This window comes from Amphiprion ocellaris, chromosome 8, assembly GCF_022539595.1.
Source record: "Amphiprion ocellaris isolate individual 3 ecotype Okinawa chromosome 8, ASM2253959v1, whole genome shotgun sequence".
NCBI classification, from domain to species: Eukaryota; Metazoa; Chordata; class Actinopteri; family Pomacentridae; genus Amphiprion; species Amphiprion ocellaris.
This window is the reverse complement of record NC_072773.1, coordinates 14,868,115-14,885,197: the sequence shown is the minus strand read 5'-3', so window position 1 is coordinate 14,885,197 and position 17,083 is coordinate 14,868,115. Positions and strand designations below refer to the sequence as shown.

The 17,083-nt window shown below is 36.4% G+C and overlaps 2 long non-coding RNA genes across 3 annotated transcripts in view; one reads left to right on the top strand and one right to left on the bottom strand.

The window, feature by feature from the left end:
- Positions 1 to 2,349: 2,349 nt before the first annotated feature.
- Positions 2,350 to 6,417, top strand: LOC129349464 (uncharacterized). The gene is made up of 3 exons (XR_008602475.1): positions 2,350 to 2,474; positions 4,331 to 6,138; positions 6,202 to 6,417. It is a non-coding gene; the product is annotated as an uncharacterized LOC129349464 (long non-coding RNA).
- Positions 6,418 to 8,790: 2,373 nt separating this feature from the next.
- Positions 8,791 to 17,083, bottom strand: part of LOC129349548 (uncharacterized) — an 11,403-nt gene continuing 3,110 nt past the window's right edge. Inside the window, exons 2-3 of one of the 2 annotated variants that reach the window (XR_008602595.1) lie at positions 13,700 to 14,004; positions 8,791 to 9,293 (exon numbers count right to left, since the gene is read on the bottom strand). This is a non-coding gene — a long non-coding RNA (uncharacterized LOC129349548). Of the gene's footprint in view, positions 9,294 to 13,505; positions 14,005 to 17,083 lie in introns of those variants that run through there. The other variant, XR_008602596.1, reaches the window with a different exon arrangement.

The window sequence follows — 17,083 nt, the reverse complement described above, 5'->3', positions numbered from 1 at the left end:
CAATTTATTATTTGTTTTTTAAGATACTAATGGACAATTAAAATAATTTTCTCCACTAAAACTAATAAACATGAGGTTAAATAGAAGGAAGAGTTTTAAATACTGCAGTCCCCCGATGACAGAATAAAGTTTGTCAACAAAAACTAAATCTGCTGGTGGATTCCATTAAAGTCTTAATAAATCATAAAGTGTGATACTAAAGGTTTGTGGTGCTAAAAATGTAAAGTAAAGATATCAAGTTGAACCTCCTGTCATTTCTCTGGAGCCGACTCCATGGATTTTATGATGGTGGTTAATGACCTGCTCTTTTCGTCGTTGTCCTTCTAGTTGCTGTAAAAAGTCAGTCCATCCTGGCCGACTTCAACACCTCTTCATGACAACTTGTTCTGCCTCTGACCTCGTGGAAACTCTAGAAACTCAGGAAAACCCGTGGAGACTCCAAGAACTCGTCGAGACTCGAAGTTCCTGAGTAGTTCTCTGTTAGTTTGAACCTTCCCACAGTCCAAGGACTGACATCTTCTAAGTTCCTGAGTAGTTCTCTTTTAGTTTGAACCTTTACACAGTCTGAAGACTGAAATTTTAAAAGTTTCTCAGTCCTTCTCTGTTAGTTTGAACTTTCTGGTTAACAGAAGCCTTAAAATTTTTGACCATGAGTCTTGATTTCACATTTAGACCATCCATCTGAGTTCTTCTCAGACCTTCACCTGTGGGTTCTTTAGAAATCCTGAACAAACTTTGATTCTCTTCACTGAACAGTAGTTTGTGGAGATCAGAAGGTAACATTAGTTTGATCAATGCCTTCAACTACTATTAGACTTTATCTGGAAAGCAGTTTTCTGAAATGAGTTCTTAGTAAATCTGTCCACAATCAAACCAAGAACATAGACAGAGGAAATGTTTAAAGAAAGAACTTGTTTTCATTTCAGACTAGAAAATGCTTTAAGATCTTTGTCTGTTTTTGCTCTTTTTGATCATTTTATTGTCTCTTCTGTTTAATTTGATCTTCTAAAGTTTAACTGGTGTCTTTTCAGTCCGTGTACGGATCTGGTAATTGGATTTTTCCGTTCTGAAGCGGGTATTGAAAAACAAAAAACGAGTGGTTATTTGATTTTCGTTTTAAAATACAAAAATTAAAATTGAAATGCAAGGCGTTTTTCCTTTTCGTGATCAAAAAGGGATATACGAAATTTTAAAAATGCTTTGATTTTCATTTTATATTTAGTATAACAAAAAAATTAAATCAGTAAGAGACAGAAACGAGAAAAGGTCCGTTTTTTTATTTTCTGGGACCGGAAGTGGTCATCAGCAAGTGTAGAGCCAAACGACAGCAAGATTCTCAGAGGGCGGAGCCAGAGAGCAGCGATTGGTCAGACCATAGATAATATAGAAGACAGCTCGCGAGCGTATCTCATATTCTATGTATATCTATGGTCGAAACGTCTGGTAGCATCTCTGGCTGCTGTTGATCTTGTTTTTGGAGTAAAACACGGTAAGAAGATAAATACTTCTAACATGTAGCGTTATTTTGTTGTACGTTAAGTCAGCGACTTGTGACGTGTTTGAGCAGTTGGTCCGGACGCGTTAGCTAGCTAAGCGGCTAAGTTAGCTAGCGGGCTAATTAACACAGGTGGCTGACTTACCTCTGAACACCTGTGTTAGTTGCTGCCACAGCTGTCATTATTAGAATGACCTTCTCAACCTGTTTTTCTCTGCTGTGTATTTTAGCTTTTAAAAAAGTTATTTTACTTTAAGGTTAACTGAAACCCGTTGAGCTGCACTGAAGTTTAACATTCAGCTGGTTTGAATTAAACTGCGCTTAACTTAACATTGCGCAACATTACCTCTCTGAATCTCCATAATTTCATTAAAATCCTTCTCTCTTCCACTGCTCAAGTTCAATCCAGTATATAAAATGACATTAATAGTGAATAAACTAACAAACAGCCATTGTATTTATTTATTATTGCATGTATTTGTAGTAAAACATGAGTTGAAACATCCTACTTTTGCATCAAGAACTGCACAAGCCGTTCATTTTCAGTCACCTGATGAGTTAAACTCCCCTTTTTATGTGAGGTTGAAGCAGAAAGTCTGAGTTAACAAAGAAAGTTCTTTATAATTTGCTATACCTGTTATCTCTGACAGAGGCTTTAGTTTCTGTTGAGCTGATTTACACGTAGAAACTTTGTTCAGGAAGATTTCTCAGTAGCTCAGAGGACAGGCTGCTTTTTACACAACCTTGTAAGAGAATGTCTGTCAATGCTTTCAGCAGAATTTAGAAACACAACACTTCCTAAACAGATATTTTGAGGCTGTGAGGTTGAACGTTTGAGAGTATATCAGTGTGTTTGTTTGTGGTCTTTCTGTTTCTTGGTGGAAGCTGAATTAGTGAGGATGACTCCTGCTCCTGTCATCTCTAAGCTCCTCACACATCTTTACCTGCACATGAGGAAAATCACTCCTGTAGAATGCAGGTATGTTTGTCATTATTATAAAAAGATGTTGCCTGGTGACCTGTCAGAAACCCATTATACAGAGTCAGCCAAAATAATGTTTACACACATCAGGAAAAGAAAAACTTGCATAAATGTTTCAATACCAAATTTATTCTGACATCACGAGATTAATAAAAGTTATCTTTGGCCTCTACAATTACAAGAGGTGCTCAAAGTGGTGGCCACTAGCTTCCAGACATTTCTGCTGTGTTGTAGATGCCACTTGTTGATGCTCCATTCATGAGGGTAGCGCCATCTGTTGGGAAAACATCGTACAACAAGACACAGAGTTATTGTGATTTGATCAAACTTAGAAACAGGTATCTGTATGTATAGAAGTACTTATACAAATGAAATATTTATAAAAGTTTTTCTTTTCCTGATGTGTCTACATTATTTTGGCTGACTCTGACTCTGAACTTAATGAGAACAAAATTGTCATTTAATTGTTGCTCTGAAAGCTTCTTTAGTGAAAACCAGCTGGTGTTCTGCTTTGAAACAAACTGCTGTTGAGGTCTGTGTTTTTAGGTTTAACCCCACAGTTTCTGAATGAACTGATTGTTTTTTTTTCCTGATCAATGTGGACGTTATAATTGATGGTAACATTTACTGATCATATAATCAGCATGACAATATAACAGTATAACATTCTGACCACCTGACTAATACTGTGTTGGTCCCTTTATGCTGCTAAAACTCCTCTGACCCAGTGGTTCATCAGAACCTCTGGGATGTCCTGTGGATTCTGTGGATCCTGTGGGTTGCAGGGTGGGTCCTACCTAGACCAGGCTGATCCTGGACCATCCCACAGATTGCTCCATCAGATCTTGGAATGTGGGGAGTGATGGAACCCAGGTGAACAGCTTAGCTCTGTCGTGTTCCTCGGACCACTCCTCAGAAGTTTCAGTTTGTCCTGCTGAGGGTGGCAGCTTGCATCAAGGACTGCTGTTGCCATGGAGACTAGGGGGTTGTTTGTCCTGCAGTGTTTAGGTGGTGGTACATGTCAAACATCCACATGAGCATCAAGGTTTCCCAGCAGAACGTTGCATTAGAACAAGATGATGGATGTTGTTCTCTTCAGCTGTCAGTGGTCAGAATGTTGTGGCTGATTGGTGGATCTGTCTGCCTTTACTCTGACATCCAGAGTTATACAAAAGTGTAGTATGTGTGCAGTGCAGAAGAGATTTACTTTATTGGATGCAGTTTTTTTTTTTTTTTTTAAGGGAGAGCATTTTTTTTATCCACCTGAAGAAGACCTAATCTTTCCCTTCAAAGGATAGTTAAATGTTACTACGGCTTCCATAGTGGTCCCATCAGAGAAAATCATATCCATATACAGATTTTTATTAATTCCAGGACTGGTTCAGTAAAGATTATAATAATAAGTACATCAGATAATTCTTGGTCACAGTTGGAATTTTGCAGACTGAGCGATGGTTGAGAAGGTTTGCAGTTCTTGTTTTAGCAAAATATGTTATAATAGAAGATCTTTATTGTCATTGTACATGAAATTATCTGCAAACCAGCAAAGTGCATCAGTCTGAGGTATCTAAAAATAAATAAGTAAAGAAAAATGCTTCTAAAGCCAATAATAAACAGAATATTTTGAAGGAATATTCTAAAAAGGAAAGAAAAGCTCCATTCTCACTCCTCTCAGGATAAACTGTCATTAAAATTGACTTTAAATTTAGCTTCAACACGAGATAAAAACATTTACTTTCATTACTGATGTCAAGTTTTAATAAAGTTCATGCTGCTTTTATAAAATGATGAAAGTGAATAAATTGTATTTCTGTGATCTGTGTTTGATTTCTGTCTTTTCTCCTGTCATCCAGATGTTCAGAGGGAGATGATGCCACATCTGGTCCAGCCGATGGAAGGTCTTGAAGTTCTCTGACTGGCCTCGACTGAAGATGATCCTCTCACTGGATTTAAGGTTCAGATGCTCCAGTAACAAAACTCACCAATGTGCCAACAGGGAAGCTTTAGGTTTATTAAATGTTACTATGAAGGTTTCGCTGTTTTTCTTTGTGAATGCAATGTGCTCCAACTGAAACTTGAATTAGAACTTAGAAGTAAATCCTTCCATCTGAAAGGATTTAGTTGCATTAATAACCTCATAACATTCTAATTTTTATTCCAGTCTTGGTTGGAAATAGAATCTCTGTATTGATTCAGGTAAAAACTGAACTTCACAGCATGTTGGAGCAAAACAACCAGATGAAAACTGTGATGGTGTTGGATTGTCAGACCGTAATGTTGCAGCTCAAAGCAGATTTTCTAGCTCAGTTCATTGTGACATTCAGCTATGAATCAACACAGCAGATGGTGATCCATGCTGTGGAAGTCTCACATCTCCTGATTTAATGGAGCTGCTTTGCACTTTTTACACTGTTTATTCACCAACACTTTATTTAATAAAAGTCCCATCTAGTTTTTATGAGGAATGTGATGTTTTAATTTCTCTGAATAACTGCAGTCTAATGCAACAGCTGGAGTTGTAACATCTGTCCTGATATTGATCATGAAGTATTGATCAGAATGATCAGATGAGTTTGTTTTTACTGCCAGCTACCATTCAGTCTGAGATACTAAGAATAAATAAATATGCATAATGTGGAAATGAACAGATTCGATTTTTATTTATTCCTACAGCTCCTGCAGGTTCCAAAGTTCCAGAATGTGGAGGAATTTAGTCTCACAATCACAGACAATAAATATCATTTGAAAGTTGGGTTATTGTTGTTTATCAGCACAATACAAAAAGGTTAATGTTAGAAATATTCCAGTTAAGACTCTAGAATATCAAGATTTATGTAAATTTACCTCAATAATATAAATGTTCAGGTTAAGATTGTGCAGTGATATTTATTATGTAAGTTTAGCTGATTAAAGTTTATGACTCTGCACTACAATATTATTTATTATTTAAATTTACACCATTATAATATTTAGGGTCAGACCCTACAGTATTGAGGTTAAGAAATCAAATATTCTATAAAATGTAAATACACTGAACTCATTTGGATATATTTAAGTGAGACTCTACAATATTATTTGACACAAATCTATCTAAATCAAAATTTTAATTTTCATGCCAAACATTTACTGGTTTAAATATTAAAATCACTCCTTTCTAATCCTCTGCTGTACGTTCAAAACTGAGGCCTGACATAGAAACACACAAGTATCTGATTGAAGGAACTTCTGCAGAGTCCTGGTTCCAGAACATGATGATAGAATTATAGACAAACTTTAACAAAAGCTGCCTGAGAGTTTACAGGTTTTTATCTTAGATTTCTTCAGTGATTTAATGAGTTATCAGCAAAAATCAAGTGTTCATTTGATGAACTTCATTTCCTAAAACATCCAGAATTGGAGCTCATATCTTTGGCAGCTGTAAAGTTTCTGCTCCTTCAAAGTTCACAACACAATGAATAAATTCCTAAAACACTCTCAATGCTGGAGAGCGTTTGTGATGCTGAAGCAGTGATCAGTTTTTCTGTTTCTTCTCTGGAGATGCACAATGAGGGACGTCTGCAGCGACTGAGAAAGAGTCTCACCACATCCTTACATGAGGAAGAAGACTTTATTGAAGACTACAATGAGAAAAACTATCAGACAGCAGATGGCTGCATTCAAGGTGAGCTCTGAACATTTGATCTGGAACAGGAATTCAGTAATGGCAGCATGAGCTTCATTTCAGTCTGTAGCTGCTGAATTCATGGATGAATCATCTGGCACTAGAGAAGAAGACCATCAAACATCCACGTCAGCTGATGGAGGTCCAAGAGTCTCACCAAACAAACAACCTACAGAGTGAAGACCTCAAATCTGATTGGACGGCCTCCTATTCAGCCACGTGTGAACAAATGCCTCTAAGTTGATTTGTTTTCTAAAATAAATCTAGTTTGAGTCCTAATCTATGCCTGTGTGTTTGCTTCTTTACACTGCTGTTAACAGTTTAGGCTGTTAGATTGTTCCAGATAAGACAAGTACAAGATTCTTCAGAGCCGTTCTACCACGAGCCTGACAGAAAGAACTCCAACAGCTACTGAATGTTCCTGTGGTCCCTTCAAGGCTACAGGAGGAGCCCTATGAGGACGAGCCGGTCCACCTGATGGTGGCCAGTCGCTGTGGTTCAAAGCCAACACCGACTACGTGGACTTCTACTGGACCACACGGAGGCCTTCAAACCAGACCAACAAGTTCACCGACTCCCCGACTCGTGGGTCTGAGGACGCCACCGAGCCTCGGTCCAGCTGGCCTCCTGTCTGTGGGTGTTTGAGTGCTGAGAGGTTTGTGGATGAATGTGAACGTTCTGTGTGGAAACAGCAGCTTTTGACTCACTAACGCTGCTAAAAACCAAGAACTCCTTTATTTGTGACTTCCACTAAAAAAAACTGATGAAAATAAGTTTGCCAGGGTTCTGACTGATAACAGATTATTAAATAATGAAAATAATCATTTAAATATTCCTTTAAACAATCCTTTTAGGTCTATATTTCCTTTACACTGTCTTCTTGGTATATGTACAAGTATTTTGGGTGGAATATACCATTAAGCCCGATGTTCAAGGGTTCTTCTGGGAATATACCATTAAACCAACCTTTTTGGTAAATGTTCCAGGATGTTGGGTAGAATATACCATCAGATCAACCTTTTAGGTCTACATTGGAAGATTTTAGAGTAGAATATTACTCCAAACCATCCTTTAGGTCTACATTTAAGGTGGAATACTCCTTTACACCAAGATTTTTTGGTCTACATTGAAGGATTTTAGGTGGAATATTCCTTTGAACGAACTTTTTAAGTTTATGTTCAAGGATGTTGGGTGGAATATACCATCAGACCAACCTCCAAGGTCTACAGTAGTGAATTTTAGGTGGAATATACCATTAAACTCACCTTTTAGGTCTACATTGGAGGATTTTAGGTGGAATTTTCTTCCAAACAGCCTTTTAGTCTACATTTAATTATGTTTAGGATGGTATATTCTTCCAAACCAACTTCTCAGGTCTACATTTCAGATGGAATATTCCTCCATACTGACTTTTTTGGTCTACACTGAAGGATTTTTTTCTAAACCACCCTTTGGGGTCTATATTTGAGGTTTTAGGTGGAATATTCCTTTTAACCAGCCCCTCAGGTCTCTTTGAGGATTTTGGATGAAATACTCAGTTAAAGCAACATTTTAGGTGCATGTCCAAGGATTTTTGGTGGAATGTTCCTTTAAGGTGGATGTTTGAGGACCTTGTAGGTGGAATACTTCCTGAAACCAACCTTTTAGGTCAACATTCAAAGATTTAAGGTGAAATATTCCTTTAAATCAGCCTAAATTTCATGTTTTGATCATTATCAAGTGAGAAACCTCAATCCAGACTCCTCATAATAACTTTTGAGATTTATGCTGCTGTTATTTGTTTAGTCCAGACTAAATGACAGAAATCCAAAACTGTAATTTTATTTCAGGACTCGGTTATTAAATGTCAAAACAATCCATGTGACTCTAAAAACTCAACAGCTTTACAAACTCTAAGATTAAACTCTCCACAAGGATCCAAAATAAGTTGGACTTCTACATGAGAGCTTTAATTATTCTTCCATCTACTTCCTGAAAAGTTTGGTCAATAAAAAAAAGACAAAAACCCATACTTTCAGCTGAACTAAAGACAGACTGTGATTTTTCTGCTCACATGTTGTGTTGTTGTAAACTTACTCTTTCAAATAAATACCCTCCTAACCCCCTGGAAACCAGCGTTTGTCCTGTTTTTGCGTTGCTCCTCGATGACCCTAAACAGCCGGGTCGTAATGTTTTTTGAGCAACACACCATACTATGATGTTTTTACAATGAGGGTTCTACTATGAAACCAGTTTAACATGTTCAGGCGTTCTTTGTGTGAAAACTCAAAGATTTCAGGTATCAGAAGGTGGTTTTCAACTTTCTTTGTTAATGTTCTGCTTCAACTTTAAATTTCCTTCACTAACCTAGCCCTCTGGACTTCCAGTAAGCTGTGTTCCTATTGGCTGTCCAGGTGGCTGCTTGGTGTTATCAGGAACACCTGAGCAGCTCAGTGTCTTCCTGCTTTATTTAGCTGCAGACAAACATTTCCTCTGTTTCTCTTCACCAGTGAACCAGGTTTGGCTCTGTTGCTTCAGTTTGTTCTTTAGCCGTTGGCTTGCAGCTTCCAGCAATAAAATCGTCTTTAATGTGCTTCTTGGTGTGTTTTAGGGCTTTGTACTGGGCAGTTGTCTTGGTAAATGTGGTTCTTTAGCCACAGTTAGCACATGGTGCTAATGTGTGCAGTGATTAGTGGATTTGGTGCAGCTGAGTTGTGTCTTTATCTTGGCTGTAGTGAGTCTTCAGAGGTTTTTGGTCAGACACATTGTGTATTCTTGTTTGAGAACCAACGTTGGTTGTCCAGAAGGTAAGAGTTCCTGTCCTGATTCTCTGTTCTCAGAGCTTCTCTGGTAGGCTGCAGGAGACTTTAGCGTTTGGGTTGTGCTAGTTTGGTTTTTGTACGGTTTCATTTGGACGACTATCTTGAGGCCCCTCCATGTGGTTTAGTGAGGTTTTCTGGAACAGTTCTACAAAGCAACCTGCAGCAGAAGAGACTTTGAGAGTTTTTAGGAAGTTCTGGAGATCAGACTTTTGAGCTGCAGAAACATTTGTCAGCAGTTTGAGCAGGAGAAGGTGAGCTTCAGAGTAGAAATGAGATGGAAACCTTCTTGACCCGTGTGGTGAGGTCCTGTACCAAGAGTTTGAGCAGGTTGTGAAGAGTCTGTAGTTCTTTGGTCTGAAAGCACAAGAAGAGTCGACTCATTAAAGGAGAAAACAGGAGATATTGTTGGTTCTTCTGTCGCTCTGCAGTTTCCAGTTTCCTTAGACTGAATATCAAGTTTATATTTTAAATGATTTGCCATGTGAGCCCAAGAAGACTTCAATAAACTCCCTCCATCCCCTGGACACATGTTTTATTACGATGTTAAATCTTTTTTTTGTTGTTTTAAATGTTTTTGAGTTTTAATCATAGTAATTAAACAAATAAAGTTGAATTGATAAACTGAATAACTGACTAACTCATGATTGTGACAAGAGAAGTATTTTTACCGTGATCTAAGAGTTTGTTTTATTTCTAAGGTTGAGGTTAAAATCTTGACAGAAAAAAAGATTAAAGAAATAAACTACATTTAAAAAAGCAATTAAATCAAAGGAAAAAAAACATTTAATACAACAAAACTTTTAAAAAGAAAATTAAACATTAAATACAATTAAATTATATTAAACAGACAAAATAATTAAACAGAAGATACAAAACATGTAATTATGAAATTAAACCAAATTTTTTATGAAATATGAAATAAATATAAATATAAAACATTAAAGATGAAATATTTTAGATAATTAAACATTAAAAAAATACAATTAAACAAGAAGAATATTAAACATTTTTAAAAATACAGAACATTTAATTAAATTATTAAACCTTTAACAAGACAAAACATTGAATTAAAAAATTAAATGTTTAATTAGAAAATTAAATCTTAAAGACAATAAAACTTTAAATCGAAATTAAACAGAAAATACAATGAAGCATTTAAAAAGAAAAGTAAACTTTAAAAGGTGGTAAAACATTTAAAAAGAAAAACCTTAAAGATTTAATCAAAAAACACTGGGAAAGAAAAGGAAATTTTTCAAACAAGCCGATAAAATTTTTGAACAAACAACAAACATTAAAAAGACAAAACATTTGGAAATCAAATCCGACATTAGAAAAAAATAAAAGGTGAGAAAAGAGCAAAACTAAACATTTAAGAAGAATCAAACTACAGACAAAACATTTGAAAAGACACCAGTTAGACTTTAGAAGATCAAATTAAACAGAAGAGACAATAAAACGACCAAAAAGAGGTCTTAAAGCATTTTCTAGTCTGAAATGAAAACAGCAACAACAAAAGTTGTTTGTTCAAATGTTTCCTCTTTCTATGTTCTTGGTTTGATTATGGACAGATTTACTAAGAACTCATTTCAGAAAACTGCTTTCCAGATAAAGTCTAGTAGTTGAAGGCATCGATCAAACTAATGTTACCTTCTGATCTCCACAAACTTTACTGTTCAGTGAAGAGAATCAAAGTTTGTTCAGGATTTCTAAAGAACCCACAGGTGAAGGGCTGAGAAGAACTCAGATGGGATGGTCTAAATGTGAAATCAAGACTCATGGTCACAAGTTTTAAGGCTTCTGTTAACCAGAAAGTTCAAACTAACAGAGAAGTACTGAGAAACTTTTAAAATTTCAGTCCTCAGACTGTCTGAAGGTTCAAACTAACAGAGAACTACTGTGGGACTTAGAAAATTTCAGCCCTCAGACTGTCTGAAGGTTCAAACTAACAGAGAACTACTCAGGAACTTTGAAGACTTCAGTCCTTGGACTGTTTGAAAGTTCAATCTAACAGAGAACTACTGTGGGACTTGGAAAATTTCAGCCCTCAGACTGTGTGAAAGCTCAGGTCCTGAGGACTCGGGAGGTGTGGAGGCTTTGGAAAGTCTTGGAACTGAGGGTTCAACCCTCCAGCACAAAGGCTGAAGTCCAACCTCCTGAGAAAAACGGTCGAGTCGAGACTTGAGTTAAAAAAAAAAACTCGAAAATGACAAAAAATAGATGATAAATGCGCAAAAAAAAGAAGATTTAGTATCTGAGCAAATAGCTCAGGGGATAAGAAGACAGACTCCCAAGCAGAGGGTCGCAGGTTCAAGACCCGCCGCTGACTGCTCTCTTTCTTTCTTTGTCTTTGTCAGAATTTTGACAAAACTTAAGAAGGGTCTGGTCTTGAACCAGCGACCTGCAGCTCCATAGGCAAATCCTTAACTCACTGAGCTACAGATCAGATAAAAAGAATTAAATTCGTCGTCCCTTTGACATCGTAGTTTCTCAAGTGACCATATGGGTGGAGCCAAGGCGGAGTCTGGGTGGAGTCAGGGCGGAGAGTAGGCGGGGAGGTGGGTGGCAGCCTCCCCCCTCTACTCCCCCACCACCCACCACACCTTCCCCCGCCCGACGAGTCCTTCGAGTCTCCACGAGTTCTTCGAGTCTCCACAGGTTTTCCCGAGTTTCTGGAGTTTCCACGAGGTCGGAGGGACAACAAGTTGTCATGAAGAGGTGTTGAAGTCGGCCAGGATGGACTGACTTTTTACAGCGACTAGAAGGAAGACCACTAGAAGAGCAGGTCTTTAACCACCATCCATAAAATCCATGGAGTCGGCTCCAGAGAAATGAAAGAAGGTCAACTTTTATCAACCTCCATCCAGATGTTCAACTCGATATCTTTACTTTGACATTTTTAGCACCACAAACCTTTAGTATCACACTTTATTTTCATTTATTAGGACATTAATGGAATCCACCAGCAGATTTAGTTTTTGTTGACAAACTTTATTCTTGTCATCGTGGGACTGCAGTATTTAAAACTCTTCCTTCTATCTGACCTCATGTTTATTAGTTTTAGTGGAGAAAGTTATTTTAATTGTTGATTAGTCTCTTAAAAACCAAATAATAAATTGGATTAGTCAAGAAGTTTAAATTTCTTACTTTGTCATATTTTAAATATGACAAAAAAATATAAAAATAAAGTGTCTTGAGACAATTTGACCTGTAATTGGCGTTATACAAATAAAATTGAATTCAAATTGTATGTATCTTGTAATGTTGGAGTAATTCAGCCATATATGTTGGAAAACACATTTTCTTTAACCATTAATCTGTTGATTGTTTTCTTCAGTAATTCATTTCTTGTTTTGGTTTATAAAATTTCAACCCAAATATATTGTTTACAGTCATAAAAACCAAAAAGATTTACATTCATGATGCAGGAATCAGGCAGTTTTTCACTTTTTTCTTAGTTTAGTCAGAAAGATAGTTGATAAAGTGTGAATTGTTGCAGCTTGTGAGCCGTAAAAGGTTTTAATCTTTGGGGCCGAGTGTCAGAAAACATTTAGAAACCAACATCAACAAAACACTCAACAAAGATTTGAACATCATTAAAGGGAAATCCAACTTTTGCATGACAATGTCAAATTAAAGAACATTTATTTCCAACGTAAATGTGTGATATTCATCCTCTGGAGCTTTCTCTTCACATCGTCTTCCACCTGGACTGGTTTGGTCGGGAGCATGTGCAACATACATTTGAAAAACTGCACTTTAACATCAATGAATGACACTGAAGTTTAATCTCTACATAAATGAGACTGAGTCTGGATGTCCTGCTCTGTCATTAACTCTTAAGTTTAGGGAAAGTTCAAAGAAAAGAGGACAGTTCAGATAAGACTTGAGAATGAGCTTATTTTGAACAAACATCTCAGACTTTCTGAGCTTCAGCACCTCCAGCAAGATATTTCAACAACAAGCAACTCAAGAGATCCAGGAGCTGGAGAGAGTTAGCTTTAGCTGAGCCAAAGAACATGTGGGATGCTAACCTAGCAAACATTTCAGACTTTTCTCTGTGAATTCTGAGAAATAATTTCGTATTTAATGACAGCTACACATCTTAACTCAGTCTCATTAAAACAGACTCTAATTCAGTGTCATCCATCCATATTAAAGTGCAGTTACCCAAAATGTTTGTTGCATGAGCTCCAACAAAACCTGTCCAGGTAGAAGGCCACTTTGACAAACAGGAAGTGGACGATTCCAAGCAGATTTATAGAAGGGGGAACCGGACTGTACTAAGTGTGGTCGAGTATAGAGGGGTGTTTTGTGGGTTTTTAAGGCTGATAATGATTATTACTGAGACATTTGGAGTAGATATTCATTTGCAGTAAATGAAAGTTTTTAAAATCTTGAGTTAAACTTAGAAGAACACAAACTCTAACAGAAAACTTTGTTGATACGTTTTTGTTTTGTTTACAGATGTTAAGTTAAAGGAGTTTTATTCGTTACGTATAACCAATCAAATCACTTCAGAAGACAGAGCGACCACAGGTAGATAAAGGTTCAGAGCCAAAGTAGCGCCATTTTTAAATGTATTTATTACCGTAAATCAGTAAAAAATAAAATACTGATAATCAGTAAATCAGTCAGCCCACAATTACTACAATTCTACAATGTATGTCTCTTTCCTTTGACTTATTTGTACAATATACAATGTATATGATGGTGTTTTTTCATACCAAAGGCTATACTATGATGTTTTCTAAGAGACATACCATGCTACTCTGTTTGTTCTGCCCTGGGAATGCTGCACTCCTCCTCTCTTGTTTTCTAGATTGTACTCAGCTGCATGCCTTCGTCCACCCGGCCTCCGTTGACTCGTCCCGCCTGCCGTCTCTGGAGCTGAAGCTGGATTGGAACAGAACAAAGAACAGTCCAATCACGATGCCAGCTGCCTCTCAAAAGGCTCCTTCATCTGGCAGGTGGCAGCACTTCTTCTGAGGGGAAGCTGAGCTGGCCCTGCAGAACTTTGGAGATGTGTTCCAGTGGTTGGTGGATGTGTGGGGAGATAGAGAGAGACCTTTGAATTGTTCACAAAGGAAAACAGGGAACCCATTGGTAGTTTTAGTTTAGGGTGCTACTGCGGTGTGTTTTTGGGTTTGAAGAGGTGAACAGGAAGAGTTTTTTTTTCGTATTGATTATCTTTTACTTTGTTCCTGGTTGGAATGCCCATCAATGTCAAGATGAAGTTCACTTTTAGTTCTGTTTATTTATTTTTATTTTACTAACACCGATTTGCTTTTAACCCCCTCACATGTTGTGTTGTTGTAAACTTACTCTTTCAAATAAATACTCGTCTAACCCTCTGGAAACAAGCGTTCGGACTGTTTTTGTGTTGCTCCTGACCTACTTCAGAAAGCCGGGACATAACAACGTTCTGTGGACCAAAGGCTATACTGTGACGTTTTTAGAGCGACATGCTGTACTATGACGTTTGTAGAGCCGCATGCTATACAATGACGTTTTAGAGCGACATGCTATACTATTACGTTTTAAGAGCGACATGCTATACTATGACGTTTTTAGAGCGACATGTTATACTATGACGTTTTTAGAGCCAGATGTTATACTATGACGTTTTTAGAGCCACATGCTATACTATGGCGTTTTTTGCGCCAAAATTCATGATGATTTTTTTTTCAAAGAAAACCTTTCTGGAGTGTTTTTCACGGCCTCCTTTACATTATTTCATCATATGGTAAGTTTTTATAACATATTGAAAAATCACATTGGCGTTTTTTTGTGCCAAAATTCATGATGATTTTTTTTTTTCAAAGAAAACCTTTCTGGAGTGTTTTTCACAGCCTCCTTTAAAATATTTTATCATATGGCACGTTTTTACAATATGTTGAAAAATGACATTTTTCGACATAGTATAGTAAGGCCTTTTTTTTGTGCCAAAATTCATGATGATTTTTTTTTCAGAGAAAACCTTTCTGGAGTGTTTTTCACAGCCTCCTTTACATTATTTCATCATATGGCACGTTTTAACAACATGTTGAAAAATCTCATTTTTTTTCGACATGGTATACTAAGGCGTTTTTTTGCGCCAAAATTCATGATGATTTCTTGCCATAGTATGCCATAGTATACTATGTCGAAAAAAAATGGGATTTTTCAACATGTTGTAAAAACGTGCCATATCATGAAATAATGTAAAGGAGGCCGTGAAAAACACTCCAGAAAGGTTTTCTTTGAAAAAAAATCATGAATTTTGGCGCAATAAAAAGCCATAGCATACTATGTCGAAAAATGTCATTTTTCAACATGTTGTGAAAACGTGCCATATGATGAAATAATGTAAAGCAGGCTGTGAAAAACACTCCAGAAAGGTTTGCTTCAAAAAAAACTCATCATGAATTTTGGCACCAAAAAAAACGCCATACTATACTATGTCGAAAAAAGAAGCGATTTTTTAACATGTTGTAAAAACGTGCCATATGAGGAAATAATGTAAAGGAGGCCGTGAAAAACACTCCAGAAAGGTTTGCTTTGAAAAAAAAATCATCATGAATTTTGGTGCAAAAAAAACGCCATACTATACTATGTCGAAAAAAAATGCGATTTTTCAACATGTTGTAAAAACATGCCATGTGATGAAATAATGTAATGGAGGCCGTGAAAAACACTCCAGAAAGGTTTTCTTTGAAAAAAAAATCATCATGAATTTTGGCGCAAAAAAAACGCCTTACTATACTATGTCGAAAGAAAATGCCATTTTTCAAACATGTTGTGAAAACGTGCCATATGATGAAATAATGTAAAGGAGGCCGTGAAAAACACTCCAGAAAGGTTTTCTTTGAAAAAAAAAATCATCATGAATTTTGGCGCAAAAAAAACGCCATACTATACTATGTCGAAAAAACAAGCGATTTTTTTTTAACATGTTCTAAAAACGTGCCATATGATGAAATAATGTAATGGAGGCCGTGAAAAACACTACAGAAAGGTTTTCTTTGAAAAAAAATCATCATGAATTTTGGCGCAAAAAAAATGCCATAGTATACTATGTCGAAAAAAAATGCGATTTTTCAACATGTTGTGAAAACGTGCCATATGATGAAATAATGTAAAGGAGGCCGTGAAAAACACTCCAGAAAGGTTTTCTTTGAAAAAAAAATCATCATGAATTTTGGCGCAAAAAAAAACGCCTTACTATACTATGTCGAAAAAAAATGCGATTTTTCAACATGTTGTAAAAACGTGCCATATGATGAAATAATGTAAAGGAGGCCGTGAAAAACACTCCAGAAAGGTTTTCTTTGAAAAAAAAATCATCATGAATTTTGGCGCAAAAAAAACGCCTTACTATACTATGTCGAAAAAAAATGCGATTTTTCAACATGTTGTAAAAACGTGCCATATGATGAAATAATGTAAAGGAGGCCGTGAAAAACACTCCAGAAAGGTTTTCTTTGAAAAAAAATCATCATGAATTTTGGCGCAAAAAAAACGCCTTACTATACTATGTCGAAAGAAAATGCCATTTTTCAAACATGTTGTGAAAACTTGCCATATGATGAAATAATGTAAAGGAGGCTGTGAAAAACACTCCAGAAAGGTTTGCTTTGAAAAAAAAATCATCATGAATTTTGGTGCAAAAAAAACGCCATACTATACTATGTCGAAAAAAAATGCGATTTTTCAACATGTTGTAAAAACATGCCATGTGATGAAATAATGTAATGGAGGCCGTGAAAAACACTCCAGAAAGGTTTTCTTTGAAAAAAAATCATCATGAATTTTGGCGCAAAAAAAACGCCTTACTATACTATGTCGAAAGAAAATGCCATTTTTCAAACATGTTGTGAAAACGTGCCATATGATGAAATAATGTAAAGGAGGCCATGAAAAACACTCCAGAAAGGTTTTCTTTGAAAAAAAAATCATCATGAATTTTGGCGCAAAAAAAACGCCTTACTATACTATGTCGAAAAAACAAGCGATTTTTTTTAACATGTTCTAAAAACGTGCCATATGATGAAATAATGTAATGGAGGCCGTGAAAAACACTACAGAAAGGTTTTCTTTGAAAAAAAAATCATCATGAATTTTGGCGCAAAAAAAACGCCTTACTATACTATGTCGAAAAAACAAGC